This window comes from Stenella coeruleoalba (genome assembly GCF_951394435.1).
Source record: "Stenella coeruleoalba genome assembly, chromosome: X".
NCBI lineage: Eukaryota > Metazoa > Chordata > Mammalia > Artiodactyla > Delphinidae > Stenella > Stenella coeruleoalba.
The window spans coordinates 18,860,480-18,875,359 of NC_137152.1; the positions used below are offsets into that span (position 1 = coordinate 18,860,480).

Genomic DNA, 14,880 nt, shown 5'->3' on the forward strand with positions numbered 1-14,880 from the left:
CCAGAAGTGCCTCAGGGATTTAAAGAAGTGTTTTAGATACTCCAACACATTTGGTAGGTAATCCAATCCTATTGGACAGACAGCCTGAATTTCAAAACTACACCCACGTTAAATAAAGGCCAGATATGTTTTTTTTAATTTATTTTTTTTACATCTTTATTGGAGTATAATTGCTTTACAATGGTGTGTTAGTTTCTGCTTTATAACAAAGTGAATCAGTTATACATATGTTCCCATATCTCCTCCCTCTTGCGTCTCCTTCCCTCCCACCCTCCCTATCCCACCCATCCAGGTGGTCACAAAGCACCGAGCTGATCTCCCTGTGCTATGCAGCTGCTTCCCACTAGCTATCTACCTTACGTTCGGTAGTGTATATATGTCCATGCCACTCTCTCACTTTGTCACAGCTTACCCTTCCCCCTCCCCATATCCTCAAGCCCATTCTCTAGTAGGTCTGTGTCTTTATTTCCGTCTTACCCCTAGGTTCTTCATGACATTTTTCTTTCTTAGATTCCATATATATGTGTTAGCATACGGTATTTATCTTTCTCTTTCTGACTTACTTCACTCTGTATGACAGATTCTAGGTCCATCCACCTCACTATAAATAACTCAATTTCGTTTCTTTTTATGGCTGAGTAATATTCCATTGTATATATGTGCCACATCTTCTTTATCCATTCATCCTATGATGAACACTTAGGTTGTTTCCATCTCCTGGCTATTGTAAATAGAGCTGCAATGAATATTTTGGTACATGACTCTTTTTGAATTACGGTTTTCTCAGGGTATATGCCCAGTAGTGGGATTGCTGGGTCATATGGTAGTTCTATTTGTAGTTATTATTTTTTTTAATTAATTAATACTTATTTATGGCTGTGTTGGGTCTTCGTTTCTGTGTGAGGGGTTTCTCCACTTGTGGCAAGCGGGGGCCACTCTTCATTGCGGTGCGCGGGCCTCTCACTATTGCGGCCTCTCCTGTTGCGGAGCACAGGCTCCAGATGCGCAGGCTCAGTAGTTTTGGCTCACGGGCCCAGTTGCTCCGCGGCATGTGGGATCCTCCCAGACCAGGGCCCGAACCCGTGTCCCCTGCATTGGCAGGCAGATTCTCAACCACTGCGCCACCAGGGAAGCCCTATTTGTAGTTTTTTAAGGAACCTCCATACTGTTCTCCATAGTGGCTGTACCAATTCACATTCCCACCAGCAGTGCAAGAGTGTATCCTTTTCTCCACATCTTCTCCAGCATTTATTGTTTCTAGATTTTTTGTTGATGGCCACTCTGACCGCTGTGAGATGATATCTCATTGTAGTTTTGATTTGCATTTCTCTAATGATTAATGATGTTGAGCATTCTTTCATGTGTTTGTTGGCAATCTGTATATCTTCTTTGGAGAAATGTCTATTTAGGTCTTCTGCACATTTTTGGATTGGGTTGTTTGCTTTTTTGTTATTGAGCTGCATGAGCTGCTTGTAAATTTTGGAGATTAATCCTTTGTCAGTTGCTTCATTTGCAAATATGTTCCCCCATTCTGAGGGTTGTCTTTTGGTCTTGTTTATGGTTTCCTTTGCTGTGCAAAAGCTTTGAAGTTTCATTAGGTCCCATTTGTTTATTTTTGTTTTTATTTCCATTTCTCTAGGAGGTGGGTCAAAAAGGATCTTGCTGTGATCTGTGTCATAGAGTGTTCCACCTATGTTTTCCTCTAAGAGTTTGATAGTTTCTGGCCTTACACTTAGGTCTTTAATCCATTTTGAGCTTATTTTTGTGTGTGGTGTTAGACAGTGATCTAATCTCATACTTCTACATGTACCTGTCCAGTTTTCCCAGCACCACTTATTGAAGAGGCTATCCTTTCTCCACTGTACATTCCTGCCTCCTTTATCAAAGATAATGTGACCATATGTGCATGGGTTTATCTCTGGGCTTTCGATCCTGTTCCATTGATCTATATTTCTGTTTTTGTGCCAGTACCATACTGTCTTGATTACTGTAGCTTTGTAGTATAGTCTGAAGTCAGGGAGCCTGTTTCCACCAGCTCCATTTTTCGTTCCCAAGATTGCTTTGGCTATTCAGGGTCTTTTTGTTTCCATACAAATTGTGAAATTTTTTGTTCTAGTTCTGTGAAAAATGCCAGTGGTAGTTTGATAGGGATTGTATTGAATCTGTAGATTGCTTTAGGTAGTAGAGTCATTTTCACAATGTTGATTTTTCCAATCCAAGAACATGGTATATCTCTCCATCTATTTGTATCATCTTTTATTTCTTTCATCAGTGTCTTATAATTTTCTGCATACAGGTCTTTTGTCTCCTTACATAGGTTTATTCCTAGATATTTTTTTCTTTTTGTTGCATTGGTAAATGGGAGTGTTTTCTTGATTTCCCTTTCATATTTTTCATCATTAGTGTATAGGAATGTCAGAGATTTCTGTGCATTAATTTTTTATCCTGCTACTTTACCAAATCTATTGATTAGCTCTAGTAGTTTTCTGGTAGCATCTTTAGGATTCTCTCTGTATAGTATCATGTCATCTGGAAACAGTGACAGCTTTACTTCTTGTTTTCCGATTTGGATTCCTTTTATTTCCTTTTCTTCTCTGATTGCTGTGGCTAAAGCTTCCAAAACTATGTTGAATAAGAGTGGTGAGAGTGGGCAACTTTGTCTTGTTCCTGATCTTAGTGGAAATGCTTTCAGTTTTTCACCATTGAAGATGATGTTGGCTGTGGGTTTGTCATATATGGCCTTTATTATGTTGAGGAAAGTTCCCTCTGTGCCTACTTTCTGCAGGGTTTTTATCATATATGGGTGTTGAATTTTGTCGAATGCTTTCTCTGCATCTATTGAGATGACCGTATGGTTTTTCTCCTTCTATTTGTTAATATGGTGTATCACGTTGATTGATTTGCACATACTGAAGAATCCTTGCATTCCTGGAATAAACCCCACTTGATCATGTTGTATGATCCTTTTAATGTGCTGTTGGATTCTGCTTGCTAGTATTGTGTTGAGAATTTTTGCATCTATGTTCATCAGTGATGTTGGCCTGTAGTTTTGATTCTTTGTGACATCCTTGTGTGGTTTTGTTATCAGGGTGATGGTGGCCTCATAGAATGAGTTTGGGAGTGTTCTTCCCTCTGCTGTATTTTGGAAGAGTTTGAGAAGGAGAGGTGTTAGCTCTTCTCTAAATGTTTGAAAGAATTCACCTGTGAAGCCATCTGGTCCTGGGCTTTTGTTTGTGGGAAGATTTTTATTCACAGTTTCAATTTCAGTGCTTGTGATTGGTCTGTTCATATTTCTTCCTGATTAATTCTTGGCACGTTGTGCATTTCTAAGAATTTGTCCATTTCTTCCAGGTTGTCCATTTTATTGGCATAGAGTTGCTTGTAGTAATCTCTCATGATCGTTTGTATTTCTGCAGTGTCAGTTGTTACTTCTCCTTTTTCATTTCTAATTCTATTGATTTGAGTCTTCTCCCTTTTTTTCTTGATGAGTCTGGCTAATGGTTTATCAATTTTGTTTATCTTCTCAAAGAACCAGTTTTTAGTTTTATTAATCTTTGCTATCATTTCCTTCATTTCTTTTTCATTTATTTCTGATCTGATCTTTATGATTTCTTTCCTTCTGCTAACTTTGGGTTTTTTTTGTTCTTCTTTCTCTAATTGCTTTAGGTGCAAGGTTAGGTTGTATATTCGAGATGTTTGCTGTTTCTTAAGGTAGGATCGTATTGCTATAAACTTCCCTCTTAGAACTGCTTTTGCTGCATCCCATAGGTTTTGGGTCGTCGTGTCTCCATTGCCATTTCTTTCTAGGTATTTTTTAATTTCCTCTTTGATTTCTTCAGCGATCACTCCGTTAGTAAGTAGTGTATTGTTTAGCCTCCATGTGTTTGTATTTTTTATAGATCTTTTCCTGAAATTGATATCTAGTCTCATAGCGTTGTGGTTGGAATACATACTTGATACAATTTCAATTTTCTTAAATTTACCAAGGCTTGATTTGTGACCCAAGATATGATCTATCCTGGAGAATGTTCCATGAGCACTTGAGAAAAATGTGTATTCTGTTGTTTTTGGATGGAATGTCCTATAAATATTAATTAAGTCCATCTTGTTCAATGTATCATTTAAAGCTTGTGTTTCTTTATTTTCATTTTGGATGATCTGTCCTTTGGTGAAAGTGGGGTGTTAAAGTCCCCTACTATGAATGTATTAGTGTCGATTTCCCCTTTTATGGCTGTTAGTATTTGCCTTATGTATTGAGGTGCTCCTATGTTGGGTGCATAAATATTTACAGTTGTTATATCTTCTTCTTGGATCGATCCCTTGATCATTATGTAGTGTCCTTCTTTGTCTGTTCTAATAGTCTTTATTTTAAAGTCTATTTTGTCTGATACGAGAATTGCTACTCCAGCTTTCTTTTGGTTTCCATTTGCATGGAATATCTTTTTCCATCCCCTTACTTTCAGTCTGTATGTGTCTCTAGGTCTGAAGTGGGTCTCTTGTAGACAGCATATATATGGGTCTTGTTTTTGTATCCATTCAGCCAGTCTGTGTCTTTTGGTGGGAGCATTTAATCCATTAACATTTTTTTGTTTTGTTTTTTTTGCAGTACGTGGGCCCCTCACTGCCACAGCCCCTCGCGCTGCGGAGCACAGGCCCTGGACGCACAGGCTCAGCGACCATGGCTCACGGGCCCAGCCGCTCCGCGGCATGCGGGATCCTCCCAGACTGGGGCATGAACCTGCGTCCCGCGCATCGGCCGGCGGACCCTCAACCACTGCACCACCAGGGAAGCCCTAATCCATTTACATTTAAGGTAATTATCGATATGTATGTTCCTATTCCCATTTTCTTAATTGTTTTGGGTTTGTTATTGTAGGTCTTTTCCTTCTCTTGTGTTTCTTGCCTAGAGAAGTTCCTTTAGCATTTGTTGTAAAGCTGGTTTGGTGGTGCGGAACTCTCTCAGCTTTTGCTTGTCTGTAAAGGTTTTAATTTCTCCATCAAATCTGAATGAGATCCTTGCTGGGTAGCGTAATCTTGGTTGTAGGTTTTTCTCCTTCATATCTTTAAAAATATCCTGCCGGTCCCTTCTGGCTTGCAGAGTTTCTGCTGAAAGATCAGCTGTTAACTTTATGGGGATACCCTTGGTGTTATTTGTTGTTTTTCTCTTGCTGCTTTTAATATGTTTTCTTTGTATTTAATTTTTGACAGTTTGATTAGTATGTGTCTTGGCGTATTTCTCCTTGGATTTATCCTGTATGGGACTCTCTGTGCTTCCTGGACTTGATTAACTATTTCCTTTCCCATGTTAGGGGAGTTTTCAACTATAATCTCTTCAAATACTTTCTCAGTCCCTTTCTTTTTCTCTTCTTCTTCTGGAACCCCTGTAATTCGAATGTTGGTGCATTTAATGTTACCCCAGAGGTCTCTGAGACTGTCCTCAGTTCTTTTCATTCTTTTTTCTTTATTCTGCTCTGCAGTAGTTATTTCCACTATTTTATCTTCCAGGTCACTTATCCATTCTTCTGCCTCAGCTATTCTGCTATTGATCCCATCTAGAGTATTTTTAATTTCATTTATTGTGTTGTTCATCATTGCATGTTTCACCTTTAGTTCTTCTAGGTCCTTGTTAAATGTTTCTTGCATTTTCTCTATTTCCAAGATTTTGGATCATGTTTACTATCATTATTCTGAATTCTTTTTCAGGTCGATTGCCTATTTCCTCTTCATTTGTTAGGTCTGGTGGGTTTTTATCTTGCTCCTTCAACTGCTGTGTGCTTTTCTGTCTTCTCATTTTGCTTATCTTACTGTGTTTGGGGTCTCCTTTTTGCTGGCTGCAGGTTTGTAGTTCCCGTTGTTTTTGGTGTCTGTCCCCAGTGGCTAAAGTTGGTTCAGTGGGTTGTGTAGACTTCCTGGTGGAGGGGACTAGTGCCTGTGTTCTGGTGGATGAGGCTGGATCTTGTCTTTCTGGTGGGCAGGTCCACGTCTGGTGGTGTGTTTTGGGGTGTTGTGGACTTATTATGATTTTAGGCAGCCTCTCTGCTAATGGGTGGGGTTGTGTTCCTGTCTTGCTAGTTGTTTGGCATGGGGTGTCCAGCACTGTTGCTTGCTGGTCGTTGAGTGAAGCTGGGTGTTGGTGTTGAGATAGACATCTCTGGGAGATTTTCGCCGTTTGATATTATGTGGAGCTGGGAGGTCTCTTGTGGACCAGTGTCCTGAAGTTGGCTCTCCCACCTCAGAGGCACAGCCCTGCCTCCTGGCTGCAGCAGCAAGAGCCTTTATCCACACAGCTGTGAATAAAAGGGAGAAAAAGTAGAAAGAATGAAAGAAAGAAGATAAAATAAAGTAAGATAAAATAAAATAAAGTTATTATAATAAAAAATAATTAAGAAAAAGAATTTTTTTAAGTAAAAAAAACAGAAAAAAACAACCAAAAAAAAATGGACGGATAGAACCCTAGGACAAATGGTGAAAGCAAAGGTATACAGACAAAATCTCACACAGAAGCAAACACACACACACTCACAAAAAGAGGAAAAGGGGAAAAAACAATAAATCTTGCTCTCAAAGTCCACCTCCTCAATTTGGGATGATTCGTTGTCTATTCGTGTATTCCACAGATGCAGGTGCATCAAGTTGATTGTGGAGATTTAATCCACTGTTTCTGAGGCTACTGGAAGAGATTTCCTTTTCTCTTTTTTGTTTGCACAGCTCCCGGGGCTCAGCTTTGTATTTGGCCCCGCCTCTGCGTGTAGGTCACCAGAGGGCGTCTCTTCTTTGCTCAGAGAGGACGGGGTTAAAGGAGCAGCTGACTCGGGGGCTCTGGCTCACAAAGGCTGGGGGGAGGGAGGGGTGCCGGTGCGGGGCGGGCCTGCAGCGGCAGAGGCCGGCGGGCCGTTGCACCAGCCTGAGGCGTGCCGTGCGTTCTCCCGGGAAGTTGTCCCTGGATCCCAGGACCCTGGCAGTGGCGGGCTGCACAGGCTCCCGGGAGGGGAGGTGTGGAGAGTGACCTGTGCTCGCACACAGGCTTCTTGGTGGTGGCAGCAGTAGCCTTAGCGTCTCTTGCCCGTCTCTGGGGTCCGCGCTGTTAGCCGCGGCTCGTGCCCATCTCTGGAGCTCCTTTAAGCAGCACTCTTAGTCCCCTCTACTTGCGCACCAGGAAACAAAGAGGGAAGAAAAAGTCTCTTGCCTCTTCTGCAGGTCCAGACTTTTCCCCGGACTCGCTCCCGGCTAGCCGTGGTGCAGCAACCCCCTGCAGGCTTGTTCACGCCGCCAACCCCAGTCCTCTCCCTGCGCTCTGACCTAAGCCCGAGCCTCAGCTCCCAGCCCCACCCCCACCCCGGCGGCTGAGCAGACAAGCTTCTCAGGCTGGTGAGTGCCGGTCGGCACCGATCCTCTGTGTGGGAATCTCTCCGCTTTGCCTTCCGCACCCCTGTTGCTGTGCTCTCCGAAGCTTCCCCCTCCGCCACCCGCAGTCTCCGCCCGCGAAGGGGCTCCTAGTGTGTGGAAAGCTTTCCTCCTCCACAGCTCCCTCCCACTGGTGCAGGTCCCGTCCCTATTCTTTTGTCTCTGTTTATTCTTTTTTCTTTTGCCCTACCGAGGTACGTGGGGAGTTTCTTGCCTTTTGGGAGGTCTGAGGTCTTCTGCCAGCGTTCAGTAGGTGTTCTGTAGCAGTTGTTCCACGTGTAGATGTATTTCTAGTGTATCTGTGGGGAGGAAGGTGATCTCCGCCTTTTATTCTTTTTCCATCTTCCCCCTCTCCCCAGATATTTTTTTTTTCCCACTCTCCACCCTCCACCCTGTACCAACTGAAATGGAATTATTTGCGGAAAAAAATTATGAGTAGAAGAATCAAGGAGAAACTCCAGATTCTCTTCCTAAAACTCTTCCAGGCTTTCATCTAAAGCATTTTATATATATGTGTGTGTCTATGTCTGTGTTTGTACATATGTGTGTGTATATATATTTATATACATATATTTTCTATTTTCCTAAGATCTATTATCACGGTGAGAATGGCATAACATAACACAGTTATCATATACCATCTCTTCTAAGTGCATTGCTACAAATATCTGAGATGTCACATTCCCTCCCCCTCCCTCCCTCCCTCCCTCCCTTTTCTCTCCTTCTCGCTCTCCCTATCCCCCCAACCTCCATTACCTTGACTCTATAATTCCCTAATTCACACCTATAAGGGGGCAGGGTCAGCCTCCAGTAAACTGATTGCTAATGCAATTCACTTACCAGTCATCCCTCTGTTATCACTCTGAGTCATCTGATGAAGACAGTGAAGTTAATGAGGACTCAGAAATGAAGAGAAGCAGGGAAGGATGATGATAAGGAAAAAAAGCACAGGAGTGAGAAACGTGGGAGAAGAGGGCAGGCTGTGACCTCTGTCAGGGGCAACCTGGAACCCAGAAGCCAGGGGAGAAGTGAAAGCTTCTCCCTGTGACCCTCAGTGTATTAGGATGCAGCCAATCACATCACCCAATTGGATTTTCTGACAAAAATCTCCGTTGAAGCAAAAGTGTATTTTCAAGATAATATGTATATAGGAATGATTATATGGTTTTGGTATGTTATTTCCTTGCTATCAAGAATATTTATTTATAGAAATACCACAAGCCTCACACAGTTTCCACGGGTATGAGGGGTCATTTACAAACAAAATATTAGAATCTCCCAATGTAGAAAACATCAAGGTTGTAATGAGGAAGATGCTTTTTATTTTTTGTTTGTTTATTTTGAAAGCAGAATGAATAGTGCCGGCATGCTGTCACTTGGGAGAACTGTGTAGTTGTTTGCAGGTCATGGTGCTTAGTAAATTGGTCCAGTGCTATTAAGAAGGAGTTAGAGAAAGCATGTTTGTTTTCCTGCTCGATGGCCAGCAGTCATTTTAATAGATGCCTGAATTCTGTCTCCAGGCAAACCGGGAACATATGGAAATCATACTCAGTTGTTAATAATTTTGTTGCTAATGGGAGTGGCAAAGAGGATTTATTTTAATCATTTTAGGGCTTATTAAAGGGACGTAGCTGGGAGCTGAGAGGATTAAGCACTTCAGGTGAGTTCACTGGCAGGCCCACATGAAAGTGGGATTTTTGTCTGTCAGGAAAAAACATACCCACTGCGAGTGTCCCAATGGCATAGGTGTTCAAGGAGCCTGGGACCCCTGCAAGGTCAGAAATCAAAGCCTGGTGACTGATCAGTTCTCTAAAACACCTCTCATTGTTCTGAATGTTTTCTCAGCAACGTAAAGCACACTATAGCAGTGAAGGTCCTGGGTGTGGTTCTTGCCTCAGTTATTAATTCTGTGGTCTTGGACAAATTACCTCACTTTTCTCTGCCTCAATGTCTTTATCTGCAGGAATGGCAATAACAATAGCAATTACCTACCTGCAATAGCACTTTGAAGGTCAGATAAGATGATTATGTCTTCCAGCACCAAGCATGATGTGGAGTGAATGCTCAATAAATTATAACTATTCTTATTAATATTTTTATTGTTATGCTTAAAATCTGTATCTGCTTCATTATACATGTGAGAAAGAGGTACCCAAACTTAAGGAGTACTGAGAAGAGAATGGGCCTAGGCCTTCAATTTTGATGCTATATATTGCAAAGTAATAGGTCTGCAATTTGGAAAATAGAAATTTACAACATTTTCTGCATAGAAAAATGTGTGACGTTCTAATGCTCTCCAGTTGCTTGAACTATTTAGATATCAACTCAAGATACATTGTCCTACTTCGTCTGTTTTATTTTGCTTGTACCTTTGCTTGTACTCAAAAATATTGTCCCTATTCAAATAAAAGTTTGTGGTATTTTCCTTGGTTATTTTTAAAATGTAAGGTTTATATGATCAGATTGAGCCTTTTTTACTTTTATCCAGCCTGTTTCCTGAAATTAAATATCTGTAACCTTTCCATTGAATATGCAGGGTTCATGGGGTGTAATTATAAAGCAACTTTATTTTTGTCTCCTGGTATCTCTTTAACGTTTTTCTGTGGGGCTGGTTCTTTCGTTAGCCTTTGGTAAAATTTAAGGGAAGTCCCGTGATTTTTTTTTTTATTATTTTATGTATTTATTTTTGGCTGTGTTGGGTCTTCATTGCTGCACGCGGGCTTCCTCTAGTTGTGGTGAGCGGAGGCTACTCTTTGTTGTGGTGTGCGGGCTTCTCGTTGCAGAGCACAGGCTCTAGGCGCGCGGGCTTCAGCAGTTGCGGCTCACGGGCTCTAGAGCGCAGGCTCAGTAGTTGTGGCACGTGGGCTCAGTAGTTGTGGCTCGTGGGCTCTAGACCGCAGGCTCAGTAGTGGTGGCGCACGGGCTTAGTTGCTCCGTGTCATGTGGGATCTTCCCGGACCAGGGCTCGAACCCGTGTCCCCTGCATTGGCAGGCGGATTCTTAACCACTGCGCCACCAGGGAAGCCCAAGTCCCGTGATTTTGGTGTCCACTTTTAGGTAATAAAACAACCTATCGTCCGTAATTGTCCTGTCAAAATATTACATTCCATTGGAAGGTAAAGCTTCTCTTTTCTTCTGCTTTGCTTGCTGCAGGCTGGTTGCCAGTGGGTGGGTGGGTGGGGACGCTGGTTGGTTTGTTCTTTCTTTTTCTCTTGCGTGTTAATCCCTCTTCCTCCAAAGAAATTTCAGACCCCCCCCTCTAGGTTTAGAGCTAGAAGAGGCAGAGGGTAAAGAGGACAAGAATATTCTTGCTTGCCTGCCATTGTTTGGTGATCTAGCATCCACACTCTGTAGATCTGGCAGGTGTTTGAGGCTGAGTCTTTTAGGGGCACCTTTCGGGGTCCATCAGAGACCCTGGGGCCCTTTGCCTCTCTTCCTCTCATCGCTGGGGGTCTCTCACTCTCACTTTTAGTTCCTTTGAGAGGGCAGATGCATCTCTGATTGCCCTTGGCTGGCTGGCTGGCTGGCTGGTTACTAACTCCTTCCTTAACATCTAGTCATCTGCTGGCACTTTCAGCTTCTATTTGTTCCTTCAGTGGACTCTCTTGGACAAGACAGGAGATGCAGCTATACTAACCTGCTCATGTGTAGACTACATGTTTCTCCCACGTTATTCTAGGAATGCACATGACCCCCAATGAAGTGACCTTTCTTTTATTGCTGTTTTAAAGCAGTGCACTAGCCAGGTGATGGACCCTAACATTACTTACGGAGGAGTCTGACTCTTTTCCGGTTGTTTCTGCACCTGTGAGACAAATAGGTGAAACTTTTCAGGTGGTGTCAATATACTTCTTTCCCTAGGTTTGGGAAAAGCCGTCACAGCAAATCCATTTATTTTTCCAAAATTCCTCTAACTACTTTTAATCTTCTCAGATGCTCAGTTTGGGTGTGGGGTTAAGAGTAGAATAACAGGTTATTTTTCTTTGGCTCTTAACTCAGGGGTAACATTCTGTTATTCTGGAAGAATGCCACTATTATGTGGGTGTATCACATGACAAGATGCTTTATTTTAAACTCTTTTATAACTGTGTACCAAGTCCCATTTTTTCCTTATTTTCTTTATATTATCTCATAGCGGTATATAAAAAATTGTGCTGAAAAGCACATGACAGAAATTTACTGTCTTAACCATTTTTAAATGTACAGTTCAGTAGTTAAGTAAATTCACATTATTGTGCATCTGGGACCACATTTTAAACATCTCATTGTATGTTGAAAACAATCCAGCCTTTTCTGTGATTGTTTCTTTAAAAAAGCATTTTGATTATAATATTGGTTGTTAGACATTAACTCAAGCTTCTTCCTGTAAAGGGAACTGGTATCAGGACAGACATGGCCAATAAGGAGACAGAATCTCATGAAAATTCAGTTCAGTAGCTGTAACGGTGCCAAGCCCCATGGAGATTGTTGTTGGAAGGAGAGGTAGGAGCAGAAACAAGTCTTGAAAGAGCTTCATGAGCCTCCTCCATTCCATAGCTACCCTATTAATAAAACTCGAGTATTCCTAGTCTGCCACCTTCTTTTGGAACTGATGCTATCTGCCTTCCTCTTCTTTGTGTATCATTTCTTCACCCATCATAATTTTGCTTTTCTCATAGTTTCCGGTTCATAATAATTTCTATTTACTGCCTTATGGCTCTGACAAACTGTTCATAACTCCAGCTCATCTTCACACAGTGAAATTCCTCATTCTCTTGGTATTGGTATTTGCTAATTTAAATTTTCAAGAGAGGAAACTGGATTGTCTTTGTTTATCTTTTCATACCATGTGGGCACTGCCAGCCAAAGGATTGGTTATACTTGGGTCAAAGTGTGGCTACAAATGGCTGCCCTTTGAGCAGAGGCTGGGGGGAGGTCGTTCCTGAGAAGGCACCTGGGTATAGGAGGCAACATGATTAATTTTATGTACTTAATAAAAATATTTTGTGTGCATGCTTAAACAAGAGTAAGTATTTCTTTATTCATTTTTTCAGCGTTTGGCAGAAAGCAGGAACTCTTATAGGAAAAAGATGGTAATAAAGGCTCTGAGAACAAAGAATTGAAAAAGGGCTTCTGAGTTTCTGATTGTAGTGGATTTTTTTGAGGGAAGGACTGTTTTCCTGGTTTGGGTTCCCCCAGAAGCGGATCCTGAGATAAGAATGCTATTGCAAATAGTTCATTTGGAAGACGATAACATGCAACACTGGTAAGGGAAGAGAAGAAATGACAGAGGGCAAGGAGGGCAGCCAAAAAAAGTGCAGTATGTTAAGTGGTTATCACCGTGGCTTATTCCACTGGTTAATTCTGGGAAATGTACAGTGCATCTCAAAGTTATCTCAGATGGGTGCCCAGGAAGCTGGATACTTATCCATCAGCTCCCCGTGGATCATTGGTTGAGGGCTGCTCCGGGGCCACTAATTCTGTGGCACATCTGGCCTGCCCTCTGTGTCGTTTATAGCTCCACGTCCAGTAAAAAGCCCTCAAGTCAGGAGGCACAGGGGTTTGCCGTCAGCAACCTTTAATGTGTGAGGGCGAGAGCAGAGAGGCTGTGGGCCGGGCACGGTTGGCATTTACCCCCAAACCCCCTCCCCATTTTCTCCTTTCTTGAATGAAACCTGATTTTATCCAGGTGTTCATCCCTTAGGGAAGGTTGCCTTACGTAAAGCTCAAGGGTAAATTTAGATTAATCTTTTTTTTTTTGCCTTTTAAGTTAGTTTTATTTCGATAAATTCTTTAATACATTTGTGTTGTACCATTCAACATTAATCTTCCAAGATCGATCACATTTGTTTTTCAGGAGGAATCAGTCTTAATCAAATAGAAAAACACACTGAGGCGCCCCTGTGTTCGTTGCTCATGACTCCTCCTCCCAATTTGTGAGCGGGCTCAAGCGGTCTTAGGTATTCAGGAGAGAAGCATTCTTATTTAAGCTTTTGGTGGTTCATTTTGCATATATATTTTTTTGATTGAAGTATAGTTGACTTACAGTGGTGTGCCAATCTCTGCTGTACGGCAAAGTGCCTCAGTTATACATGTATAGACGTTCTTTTTTTAAAGTTTGGATTAATCTTAGCTATTTATGGAGATCCCATTCCTTGTATCTGCTATTTGGCGTAGGTGTGGACACGTGGTGCAAGGTGGTATGAAATGAGAGGTGAGGTCTGCTAGAGGGGCTCTGGGAAAGGTTTCTTCCTTCTTATAAAGAGACTCATAGGAAAAGGCAGCATCGTATTATACACTGGACCTCGGGACTTCCCTGGTGGTCCAGTGGTTAAGACTTCGCCTTCCAATGCAGGGGGTGCAGGTTCAATTCCTGGTCGGGGAGCTAAGATCCCACATGCCTCCTGGCCAAAGAACCAAAACATAAACCAGAAACAGTATTATAACAAATTCAATAAAGACTTAAAAAAAAATGGTCTGTACTGGACCTGTCACATATTCATGAGTCACTTGGAAATGTTAGACACATCTTGGGACCATGAGCCCTGAATTAACCAACCCTAAAGATGCCCTGCCTTGAAATTTCTCAGTTTGAGAGATGACAACTTTTCCTGATTATCTAAATCATTTTGAGTAAGGTTTATTTTTACCTGCAGTCAAAGACATCCTAATTGGTACAAGGATAAAGTGTGAGTACCAGATGACAAAGCTCATTTTTGAAGTTTACAGAAAGGTTTATAAAGAGATTATAGGATCATGTCAATATGTTGTAACAATTCTAGCTCCCTTTGTTCAACCTTTACACCCCTTTTATAGTACTGATAACATTCAGGGGGTTTTGCTGATGATGGATCATGAGTTCTAGAACAGCAGTGTATTCAGTCTCAACCTTTGATTGCATACGTATTCAGTATGCTGTGATTAAATGGGAAAAGTGCATAAAACACTTTTTCCACATACCGAGGCACAACGGTTGGCTTGAAGAAAATCACGGGTGCAATTGGTTGAGCTGCCAGCTGAACCAACAACTTTTTTTCCCTGTAGACTGTTCTTTCTTGAAAGAAAGACTGACAGAAAAAGTGATGGCTACCCAGACTTGGGTATTTGACCATTTCTCAGAAATGAATGAACTGAACATGTTACTTCAAGGAAAATGACTGACAATATTTGTTGCCAATGATAAAATTTGAGCTTTCGAGTATGATTTTCATTTTCGGAAAACTTTTATCCACTAAGGTGATAGTTTCCCAACACTTAAAGACTCTTCAGATGAGTTTAGTGGTGGTATTAACAAATGTAATTTTTAAATATCGTATAATAAAATGTGTCAACATTTGGAAAATCTGCATAACTCAGTGACACAGTGTTTTTCAAATGAGTGATACATGATATTATAGAATCCTGTGTGGGTAAAATAGCCATTCAAAGTGCAAGATAGACTAATGGATTTTAATGGAACTAAAAACAAGTTTAGTAGTACGGTTTTTGGTTTCACAT

The 14,880-nt window shown here is 41.6% G+C and overlaps 1 long non-coding RNA gene across 1 annotated transcript in view; it reads left to right on the forward strand.

Moving 5' to 3' along the window:
- Nucleotides 1-4,806, forward strand: part of LOC307180903 — a 217,183-nt gene extending 212,377 nt beyond the window's left edge. The window contains exon 11 of the long non-coding RNA XR_013825799.1: nt 4,607-4,806. This is a non-coding gene — a long non-coding RNA (uncharacterized lncRNA). The remainder of the gene's footprint in view (nt 1-4,606) is intronic.
- Nucleotides 4,807-14,880: the final 10,074 nt, after the last annotated feature.